The sequence below is a fragment of the Protopterus annectens genome, chromosome 8.part0 (genome assembly GCF_019279795.1).
Source record: "Protopterus annectens isolate FY-2018-M chromosome 8.part0, PAN1.0, whole genome shotgun sequence".
NCBI lineage: Eukaryota > Metazoa > Chordata > Ceratodontiformes > Protopteridae > Protopterus > Protopterus annectens.
In genome coordinates this window covers 1498646329-1498658468 of record NC_056741.1, presented here as the reverse complement: position 1 = coordinate 1498658468, position 12140 = coordinate 1498646329, and the positions used below count along the sequence as shown (strand labels likewise).

The window sequence follows — 12140 nt, the reverse complement described above, 5'->3', positions numbered from 1 at the left end:
TATAAGTATTTAGAGCTTTTCTCCTTGGGTCTGCATTGAAAATGGACTTGAGCTCAGGTGGTCCAACCCGGTTAACAAATATCAAATAAATAAATAACGTAACCTTTAATCTCTGAAATCCTGCCTCTTAATACTTCAGCATGCATACCCTGAAGTTCTTTTTGGCAGCCTTGCATTTCTTTGCCTCAAGTCTGAAGGGCAAAAGATGTTCCAAAATGGATCTGTCAATATCAAATATACTGACTGCACTTAGACATTAGAATTTAGCAAGCACACTCCCAAACGTGTATGTACAAACACAAAGCTGACTAAGGTTACTTTACACCAATTACCTCTACACATTACTGTAATTTCTAGTCAGCATCCGTTTTACTGTATAAAGCAAAAACACTTATGTGCAGGCACCTATATTTATTACTGAGGAGGAAGCAATGCATATTGCTATATTACAACAGAGTCCAATGCCTTTTTAATGAAAGTGACCACAGTTAAAGATTAACTGTTCTAATACCTTTTATCAAACACCCCAACAAATTAACAAATACAAAAGACAAACTCACCTGCTGTGTAGTTGCATCCTGTTGAATATATGCAAGCTGAGTCTGGTCTGAAAACACTGCCTTTGGGGAAAAAGAAATGGAGACATAGTACAACAAACCTTAATAGTGAAACATCTTTTTGTGACACATTGCGCACATGCATTTATAAATGCTGCTGTTAAACAAGGATATCTCAATCCCTCTAACTTAACATCCTTCCAATCAGAGAGTAACTTGAACCCAATCATATCCATTCTCACCATATTATCTGTAACATACTTTTACATGTAAAGTGATAAACTTTTATATTACTAAAGGGATCTGGAGACCAAGACAGTACACTTTCTAAGAAAGAAATGACACACTAAATCAAAATGAATCACTCAAAAGTAAACAAGCTTAAAATGATGGAGATCTTGGAGTTGCCCACTAAGGGGGCATACATTTTTTATGGCTCTACAAAAACATATTCATACACCTTGGAAAAGAGGATGACAGACATAATGCTAATTCGACTCTTCAACATGATGGTGGTCTAAACATCAACATCAGTTTTATGAGACATTGTAACAGTCAGAATTTTACCTTTTTGAACAACAAAAGATGGACAAATGGTAGGTACAATGAAGGTAAACAGATGTACGTTTTACTGGCAACTGATTTTACAATGAATCCAAAATGATGGGTGTCTCAAAGTTAACAGAACTTGAAAGACTGTTACGGATATACAATAACATCACCTCTCTTACTCATGTAGAGGGAGCCATTTATATCACCAAAGATGAAATTTTAATTTGGATAGTAGCAAACATAAGCTTAACAGTCATGAAGACCCTGACTTTCAGTGCATTTTAACAGCATCAATACGTTGTTTGTTCAGTACAGCTGCTTTTCAATGGTATCAACTATGACTTATGCTGACAGGAGAGCTAAACTCCCTCTCCCCCTATTGCTTGTCCTTACTAGCTAAAACACAATCTTCTGTGTCATAGTAACTGCAGGCAGCATATTGCTTTTAATACTCCATACCATGCCCTGCTCATTTATATATACATATATATATATATATATATATATATATATATATATATATATATACATACATATATACATATATATATATATATATATATATATATATATATAAAAACACATACACACATTTTATATATATATATATATATATATATATATATAAACACATACACACACACACACATACACACAGACACACACGTATATATACGTAGAGATACATATGGGTCTACCTGAAAAGGCTGAAATTCCACATTATTGAATCTGAACAGATAGACGACATCGCTTTAGTGGCAAAACACCAATACCACAGATTACCCAATGTTTTCAAAGGGAAAATGGACAGTTGGCCAAATTGGTAAATTTGCCCACCACAATGTGATCCCGGAGTTGGTATATTTAGTTAAGGGGGTGTGGGGGCACAGCCACCACCTGGCCGAGTTTGACATGATGCATTTTGTTTTTTGTTGCATGCAGGACAACTGTCCGTTTTCCAAGTGAATAAGTTCGGTAATCCATGTTGTCAGTGTTTTTCCACTTCGGCAATGTCATCTCAATCATTTGGATTCGATAATCTGGGATTTCTACCTTTTCAGGTAGACCCATCCATACGTATGTATACATATGTACACATATATACGTATACTGCAGGCAGTGTTTAGACAGACACAGACAGACAGACACACATTAACAGTTTACGGGCATACATACATTCTTATTTTTGTTGACCATCTCCTCTTTTTCTTAACATAATATAACCTGGACCCTTTTTTTGACCACAACATCTCTATCACACAGATTTCATGCTAAAGCAAAATAAGAAATTATATTAAAAAAATGCTTGGCCGAAACCCTGGTTCCTTAGTCTTCCATCCATTTGAATAATAAAGGAATCTAAACAATCGCTGAAGTGCCGGTATTTTGTTGGATTATATATAGATTTTTTTTTTTAATATTCACTGGATTTATCTTCCCATACATCTCTATTTATTGCCATTTATTTTGCCATTAAAAGTCAGACTATGACTTGAACTCGTACTTTTGTTCTGCTCATCCACATGAGCAGTGCTTTTAATTTATCATTCAGAGACAGCCTTCACTTTTATGGCAGTCAAAATCAATTCTTCTTTTCAAACTCTCGCTCTCACACTTGTAGACACACACATTGCATCTGTTTTGAAACTTTATGTTCATCAGATGCAGACTGAAAGACAGAGTAAAAAAAATTCCTCAAAGTATTTCTTTTAGACATAGGGAGATGTACTCGCGTCTCCCTCTCTAAAAACAAATGGGTATTAAATAGCATTATCTAACATCAATAACATATTAAGTCCTGAAACAGGGATCATGTTACTCTGAAAACTTTACTGTAAACCTGCGATGGCACAATTAAAGACACCACATCACATCTGTGTTGCAGTGTTTTCTGTTTGCGGACCATCACAACTCTCCAACCTTTTTGCTGTACAACTTTGATTCCATCATGCAATTCAGGACTGGTAAATGGAATGTACGGCACATGTGAAATCTTACCTTTCACGTAAGAAAATGATAAACTCATGAAAGTTGCTGTCTTAAAGCATTTTTCTTTTCTTTGCTTTTTGGCTTTGGTTCTCATCTAAATCACTAAGCTTCTTTCTGGAAGCTGTTTTGACTTGTTTGTTCCCCCCGAGCAAGAGCCCAATGACTCGCTGTTTTCTTACACAGCAAGTTGAAATGCTACGCACAACACATCTAAAAAGAAGATGGTGTGACATGAGAAGATGGTCTTGCATTTCCCCTTCCCCTCTAATGATAAATACCCCATGGGGTTTGCCATTTTAGCAAAGGCATAATAGCCTATTAACTGACTTTGGGTCACCTGAGTTGATTTCGGGGCTTTACCCCACTGTATCAACAGAGTGAGCTTTTTCTCTTAAAGTAATGTAGACCACTTAGCAAAATAAATACCACTTAAATTTTATGTTTGACAGTTTAGATACCTTCATTCATGACATCAGTTCGAATAAAGCAGAAATTTGTTAAAACTGTCAATTAAAGAAGGAAGGTAATCATCTGAATAGCAAAACTAGTTTGTAAGTAGCATAATTCCAGTCTATTTCTATGTATTATGGCACCAGCTGCGAACAGTATCTGTATGCAAGGAAATGCAAAATAATGTAGCTTAAAGTAAGAGAAGTTCACAATAAGTATTTAAACACTGGTCTCAGAGTTTATCTATATCATTAGCAGGAATTAAAAGAGCTTGTCATATAAAACATAAGGACAGTTTATTAGCAATATTATGTAGACTGAAAAAGGAAGAAAAGTAATACATCACAGTTATACATTTTTTTCAAACATTTGCAAGACTGAAGTTCCAAGATTCACCTACAACAAATAAAAAAAAAAAATGTAACTGTCATTCTGGTCTGCAGTCAGTTTCTCTTTAATAGAAGACTGGTGGACTGGGATTAGCTTTCTGTGAAGATATTTATTAGAAAATGGTAACCAACAGAAAAAATAGTACTGTCCATTGACAAGAATTTTGATAAAACTTGGGAAGTTTACACTACTCATGCAATGTTTTAATTAGGTCAGTACAATAAAATCTACCTTTCACAGGAACATCTAATGTACAAGACTTTAAATCCTTTGGAATGTTCTTTCACTAGTAACCACTCCTGTAACTGATGCCCTTGACACTCAGAGAAGAGTGTGTGTGTGTGTGTGTGTGTGTGTGTGTGTGTGTGTGTGTGTGTGTGTGTGTGTGTGTGTGTGTGTGTGTGTGTCTCGCACACAGAGACAATGATCCTACTCTTTTCTCAGGTATTTTTTTTTTTTTTTTTTTAGTTCAAATATTTTATCCTTTTCAATCTGGTATCTTATTGGGGTACTCAGTCTGCACCAAAATAACATTCTCATGCATCATTATATTTAAATAGTTACTACAATTTCCAAGGGATAAGGTACTACAGGAATGTTTTTTGTCACACCTGTTCACCATCCTTCCTTCCCTCTAAAAAAGTATCTCGACCACTAATTGCTTATGACAGCATGCTAGAGGTAGACTGACTTGCTGATCAGGTTTTATGTTATACATATGAGCTACACTTGCATTTATATATCCAGTCTCCAAACATACAAGATGGTGCCTGCAGGTCTTGGTGGACAGTATTATACAGCTATAACCCTTAAAATATAATAAAACAGGAGGTACCCTGTTTGCAAACTCGAAGTTAATGCATATGCAAAATATCTGAAATGTATTCGTTTACAACAACAACAGAATAATTAAAAAAGTGGCCCATCTCTGGTAAACACCAACTGAGGTAGCGTACCAGAAGAGTGGTTTCTGGCCCAGGAACTGTAGTTTATTGGCTGTTTGGCAATTTTTCCATCTCTTTCAACTTTCTGGTTTAAAAGCCCACGTTTGCGCGGGTTTCCCACCTTTCCTGTAACTAGCCTAGTCCAGATACAGATTTGCTGTATCCAGGATAGTTTGTAAGCTTCTGTGCCCCTCCAAGCCTTTCTGTGTTGGAGGGAAGCATTATAGATTATCAGTGGGAGTGACCAGCACTAAGTAGCCTATCTACCACAAGATCCAGGTACAGATTCTTAGTTTTAGCACTTGAATTTGCCTATTCATGCTTAGCACTTGTTCAGAACTTGTTGTAAGCACTAAAGCTACAAACTACTACAGCACTCAACCTTCCTCTTTACCTATAGGAAAACCGTTTTTGTGCTTACTTTCCTCACTTGCTTAGAGAAAAACAGCTCTTATACTCACTTTCCTCACTAGTCTAGAGGAAAGTAGTTTTTTTACTCAGGCATGTCCAAGGGACAGCTCCCAGTGTTCTCTCCTGTCTATCTGATGAATCTGGGCATCTTGGGGCAGTGTAGCAATTGCCTCATGTACACAGACAACCCTCTCCTCCTACCACCCAACACCACAACCTGTCAGAGATGCACTTATCTAGCCAATCTGGAGGTAAACCTCTCTTCAACCAAGACTGAACTTGACAGTCAAGAGAAGAAAGTAAACACTTGCACCACACCACACTCGTCACATAGTCCCACCACACTCATCACATAGTCCCACTAAACTTACACCACCAAAATCCACACAGAAACATTCGTGGAGGCTCTCAATAATTATCTGCTCAAGCAAAAGAGACCTCCAAAGCAGAAATGCAAGCAACCTCCACCCCCACAACACAACACAAATGACACATAACCCACAGACTCAGTGTGCCACTCAACCACAGCCCATTCAAAACAACATACCCAAAACACTAGTCATAGGTAACTCTATAGTCAGGCACACAGATGTCCCACTCGCCAGGCTAAACAAGGAGAAGGTTACTGTCAGATGCCTGTCGGGTGCCAGAATCCGCCACATAACCCACACACTCAGGTCACTCCACAACAAGTACAAATATGACTCTGTCATTGTCCATGTTGGTGTGAATGACCTGAGGCATACCTCCATGGACTACATGAAAAGAGACATGGAAGAGCTCTCCGATCTTGTAGCCCAGGCAGGTATGACCCTAGGTCTGAGAAGCATCCTGCCATCACCCAGAATGATACCACAGTACAAGGACAAAATGATTGACTTTAACGAGGGTAATGCTACTCAATGCCAGAAGTCTAAATCTCAAAATGCACTCCCTCGAGGCACTCCTTAAAATGGATAACATCGATAGCTTTGCAGTGACCGATATCTGGTTCAAGGCTCCAAAGAGCACCCCTGCATTACCAGGCTACAACTCCTATCACACTTTTCGGCCACCTAACCTGGACCGGAACACCAAAGGCAGAGGTGTGTCCATATTCATTAAGGATATCCACACCTCCAGGCTAGTTGCTCAACATAATGTATCCAAGGTTAAATAAGCGCAACTAATTCTGGGCAAAACTGCAATCCAAATTGTAGCTTGCTACAGATCCCCCACCATGCCCCAGGATTCCCACTCCTCTTTTCTCGAGATACTGGAAAATATTAGGGCTCAAACACCCTAATAATGGATGATTTCAACTACCCCACCATTAACTAGGAAAACTACTCATGTACCAACTCCTTTGCTAAATGCTTTCTGGAATTCATAAATTCCAGTGCCCTGGATCAACTTATCCACACCCCCACCAGGGGCAACAATATCCTAGACCTAGTCATTATCAACATGAGTGACCAGTGTTCCACACCTGAAGTCAACTCCTCATTGGTCAGATCTAACCATAAGCTAATCACCCTAGATATCCACATCCCGCCCCCACTCCCCATTAAGGAAATCATGGTAAAAAATTTCTCCAAATCCAACTTCATGCTTCTTGGACAGAAGTGGCAAACTTCATGACACCCATGGAGATGGACAATACAGTTATGACTGCTGAATCCTACACAGATGCACTCTATAAGCACTTTCACAAATGCATGTATCGTGCTATTTCACACGGAACCAAGACGCTATCCTCCAAAAAAAGGGAAGCCAATCTGGTGGTCTCCTGCCATAAACAAAGTCTACAACAAAAGGAAGAAACTGTTGCAAAAGAGTAGAATCCCATGAATGGAGGAGTTCCCTGGTCAGCCTCAGTAAGAAGCTGAGATCCCTTATAATATCCTCCAAAGCTAGTTACGAAAACAAAATCGGCACTGATTCTAGGGACAACCACAAAGCATTCTATAGCTATGTCAAGAATCTCAATGGCAACACCCAGATCTGCTCTGAGTTACAGCACACATGAAAATTACAGAACCAACTCATATTGCCAACATCCTGGCAGATAGTTTCAGTGCTAAAGTACAGTTTTGTACCTACCATAAATGTAGATGTTCGAGTGCTAATACAGCTGCAGTCATAACAGATGGGTTCTCCTGCTGTCAGGCGGGTCCTCAGTCGGCCAAATTCCAAAGTCTAGGTCCGGCGTCATTTGTCGTCACTTCTTCCCCTGACGTCAGAGCATCAGGGGTATAAAAGAACCAGCCAACGCCATTTTCTTCAGTTTTTCTTGCCCCAGATGTCAGGTGTCCCCAGAAGGAAGGCAATACATAAATTTGTGTAATAAAGTAATGCAATATAATCAAAATACAGTAGTTGCAAGCAAATACACCATAAAAGAATACCCCAATCAGGTTGTATGAGGAAGTGTTAGCCAATAGGCCTGTCCCAAGAGGGGAAGGAGGGAGGGAAACCTAGACTGCAGCTGTATTAGCACTCGAACATCTACATTTATGGTAGGTACAAAACTGTACTATGTTCATCGTGCATACAGCTGCAGTCATAACAGACGGGTAGAATCCCAAAGCTAAGAAAGGGGTGGTAGGCACTAGGTGGAACTAGGAGGAGCCAGAATGCCCTGCAAGACTGCAGTGGCAAAACCTGCTCTAATTTTGGAGTATAATGGTAGGTGGTAGTGCTTGGAGAAGGTATGCACAGAACTCCAAGTGGCTGCTTCCAAAATATCTTTGGTAGGAACTCCTCTGAGGAAAGCTGCAGAGGTAGCTGTGGCCCTTGTGGAGTGAGATCTGATGCCTGCAGGTACAGTTTTACCATGAAAAGAGTAACAAAAGCGTATGCAGTGGGCTATCCATTTTGAGATTGTCTGTTTGGAAATTGGCTTCCCTTGAGCTCCTATAGTATAGACCAGCAAGTAGACTTCAAGGAAGCACCCAACTTGTAACAAATCACACAACGAATTTACCTAGGTTTCGTCTTTATTCAGACTTCTTCAGAATACAAATGATAAAAACCACTCCCTTTTTATATATATGAAACACATGATAATGACATCATCAGACAATCAATACTAAAAGGTCAGCTTTCAAAATAAAAGCAACATTACAAACATTGCTAAAAACAATTTGCAGAGACCTGAACTGAAAAACAGCTCAATAAACTACTGCAAATGAGCACAATCATAAAGCATAGGACACAAAGAGCTGTTCTGATTTTCTGAAAGGCTTTGTTCTGTCCAAATAATAATGCAGCTGTCTGTGGATGTCCAAGGAATGTAGTAGTCTCTCCCCTTTGTTTTGAGGATTAGGGTAGAAGGTAGGTAAGTGTATAGCCTGATTCAAAGCTACCCTGGATACCACCCTTGGCATAAAGGACGGGTTGGTTCGTAAGGAAACTCTGTCCTGATGGAAGATGATAAAAGGCTGCACAGCCATGAGGGCTTGTAGTTCCGATACCCTACGAGCTGAGGTGATAGCCAGAAGGAAAGCTGTTTTCCAGGACAAATATTGCAAATCTGTTGAGGCAGCTGGCTCAAAAGGAGGCAAGGTCAGCTTTTCTAGAATGAAATTGAGATCCCAAGCAGGTATTGGTTGTTTCCTTGGGGGGTTATATTCTTAGCCCCTCTGAGGAACTGTCTTAAGAGGGGGTGAGAGAATAAAGGTGGATCAGTGTTGTATTCTGCAGAAATGGCTGAGGCATGGATTTTGATGGAGGAGAATGAAAGTCCACTGCTTAGCAGCTCAGCTAGATACTGTAAAATTTTAGGTAAATTCAGTTTTCCAGGAGTCTGGCCCTTTTTCTCATTCCAGGCAGAAAACCGTTTCCATTTTGCGGAGTAAGCTTTTTCTAGTAGACGGTCTTCTGGCTTCCAAAATGACATCCTGCACCTCCTTGGAGAGTAGGGTCTGTTGTGATGTTAAAGAATCTTCCATGCGGCCAGACTGAGTGTTTTCAGCTGACTGTGAAGAGTTTTGAAGCTGTGCTGAGTCAGAAGAAGAGGCATTAGAGGTAGGGTCCATGGAGGGTAATGAGTCAGGCTCCTCGGGAGTGGGTACCAGTGCTGTCTTGGCCAGTCTGGAGCAATGAGAATCATCTTTGGTCTGTCTGCTCTGGTTTTTAATAGAACTTTGGGCAGCAGAGGAAGAGGTGGAAAGGCATAAACTGTCATTGTTGTCCAACTGAAAGAGAGAGCGTCCACTCTCCAGGCCTGTGGATGAAAAGTCCTTGAGCAGAATTTTGTCAATTGGTGATTTTTGTGGGAGGCAAAGAGATCTATGTCTGGCCTTCCCCATGCTTGAATTATCTCTGTAAAAACTTGAGGATGCAGCTTCCATTCGTGTGGATCTGTCATATTTCTGCTTAGGTTGTCTGCCAGCGTGTTTTCCTTGCCTGGCAAGTACTGTGCTTGAAGTTCGATTTGTAATTCCAGAGCCATGTTCCAAAGTGACATGGCCAGCCTGCATAGGGGTATGAATGGGTTCCTCCCTGTTTGTTTATGTACCACATTACTGTGGTGTTGTCTGTCCTTATCAATAGCTGACCTGGATGCAGAAGGTCTTTGAAAGCTATAATAGCATTTATTACTGCTAGCATCTCCTTTTGATTGATGTGAAGGTGCTTTTCTTTTTGGGACCATTTGCCCTGAATGCACCGATCTGTCATGTGCGCCCCCCAGGCGTAGTCCGAGGCGTCTGTTGTGATGACTTGATTTGCTTGAGGCTTGCAGAATGGGAGATCTGTGTTTGTTTGGCATGCTTGAGCCCACCACAGAAATTCCTTTTGAAGACATGGAATTAGTGGTATTATTGTTTCCAAACTGTGGCTGTGTTGAGACCATAGGTTTTTCAGGTACCATTGAAGTTTCCTCATATGCAGCTTTGCACATGGGATTAGTAGGATGCAAGATGCCATGAATCCCAGAGCCTGCAGGATTTTCCTTGCAGTCAGCCTGGTGAAATTTGCTAGCGTTCTGAAGTATTGAGTTAGTTGCCCCTGCTTCTCTGGCGTGAGGTAGGCCATCTGGGTGTTTGTGTCCAAGTTGGCACCCAGGAAAATTATTTTCTGAGAGGGTAGTAGCCTTGATTTCTTTTTGTTGACTGTGTATCCCAGAGAATTCAACAACATTATTACAAAAGTCAGATGTTTCAGAAGTATGTGCTTGCTGTCTGCTTGGATCAGGCAATCGTCCAAATATGGGTATATTTGTATCCCTTGAAGTCTGCAGTAGGCAATTACTGATGCCAGGCATTTCGTGAATACTCTGGGCGAAGTAGATAAGCCAAAGGGCAATGCAGAGAATTGATAATGGGTTGAACCTGCAAGAAATCTGAGGTATCTTCTGCAATTTTGTCTGATTGGGACATGCAGGTATGCCTCCTTGAGGTCCAATGTTACCAGCCAAGACTCCTTGCCCAGCATGGGAAGAAGCTTCTGTAATGTGAGCATCTTGAATTTTGGTACGAGTAAAAATGTGTTTAGGATGGATAGGTCCAAAATAGGTCTCCAATCTTTTCCCTTCCTTGGTACCAGGAATAGTCTGGAATAAAAACCTTGACCTTGTTCGTGAGTAGGTACCTCTTGAATAGCTTTCATGACCATGAGATCTGAAATTTGTCTTTGTGCCTCTGCTTTGATTGTGTGGCAGGTTTGGCATGCCTCTCATTTTTGGAAGGGTGTGAAAATGGAATCTGTAGCCTATGTTTATAATGTCCAGGATCCATTTGTCTTTTGTGACAATATGCCAATTCTTTGAAAATAATGCCAGTTTTCCGCCTAAGGGTGCTGCCATTTGAGCCTTGCTTGGCATGCAAAGGGGAAAGTCATTGGGCTTGCTTTCTGAATGGCTGCGAACTATCCTCACCATCTCTTTGTGTAGGAGCTTGCCATTGTCTGCCTCTAAACAATCCTTGAGATTGCCCTCTGCCCCTCGGGCGCCTGTATCTACCTCTTTGGGGTCTGTCCGTGGCTGGAAAGGACCAATTTTTGGAAGGCCAATTTCTACTGAAACGTGGAGGTTGTACCTGTAGAAAATCTTTCACTGTTTGCATTGATTTAGCCTTTTCCTTCATTTTCTTTAATACCTCCTCAGCTTTAACACCAAATAATACATCCTTTTGTAGAGGGGCATCTAGTAATTTAGCTTTGACATGATCTGGTAAGGCTTGCTCCTTGAGCCAGGCATGTCTACGTATGACTGATCCTGTAACAGCAGCTCTACATGAGGCCTCTAGAGCATCAAAACCACATTGCAAGGTATGTTTACCCACTTGTTCTGCACTATGCATCAAATCCTGCAACTCCAAGTCTGGTTGTTCAGGTTGTGACATTTTACTTCTCAACTGTGATAACAGAAACTGTTGGTACTTTAGCATATGGAACTGGCAGTTTAATGCCCTCATGGTTAAGGTGGCCGAGGTGTATACCTTTTTTCCCCACCTTTCTAAGGATCTGGAATCTCTCTCGGAAGGTAATGGGTTTTTAGCAGTGGAGGCCTTAATTCCCTTGGGGCCCTGTGAGATAGTTTCTGGGTCAGCCGCATGGCTTTTGTATAAAAATTAGTGCGAGTCAAGAACCCGGTAGTACCTGTCAGACTTGACTGGGGCTGGAGGCAAAGAATCCGGGTTAAGGCAAGCCTCAGAGTACACATCATCTAGTATGTCTAAGACAGGAGGTATAGCCAGAGGCCTGTGCTGGGGTAGCAAGAGAAAATCCCTAAGCCTTTTCTTGGAATCAGAGTACTCTTGGCCTTCCCAGTGGAAGTGTTCCCTTAAGGTATGCAGGGTTTCCCCAAATGAGTAATCCTCTGGGGGGGGATACCGAGGGAATGGACTCCTCAGCATCAGAATCT

At 40.8% G+C, this 12140-nt stretch overlaps 1 protein-coding gene across 2 annotated transcripts in view; it reads right to left on the bottom strand.

Annotated features, from left to right (window-relative positions):
- The window catches only part of PRDM10 (PR/SET domain 10), a 1088540-nt gene extending 1087916 nt beyond the window's left edge, over positions 1-624 (bottom strand). For both annotated transcript variants that reach the window (XM_044081083.1, XM_044081084.1), the window contains exon 1: positions 561-624. The gene's annotated coding sequence lies outside the window, so the exon portion shown is untranslated. The remainder of the gene's footprint in view (positions 1-560) is intronic.
- Positions 625-12140: the final 11516 nt, after the last annotated feature.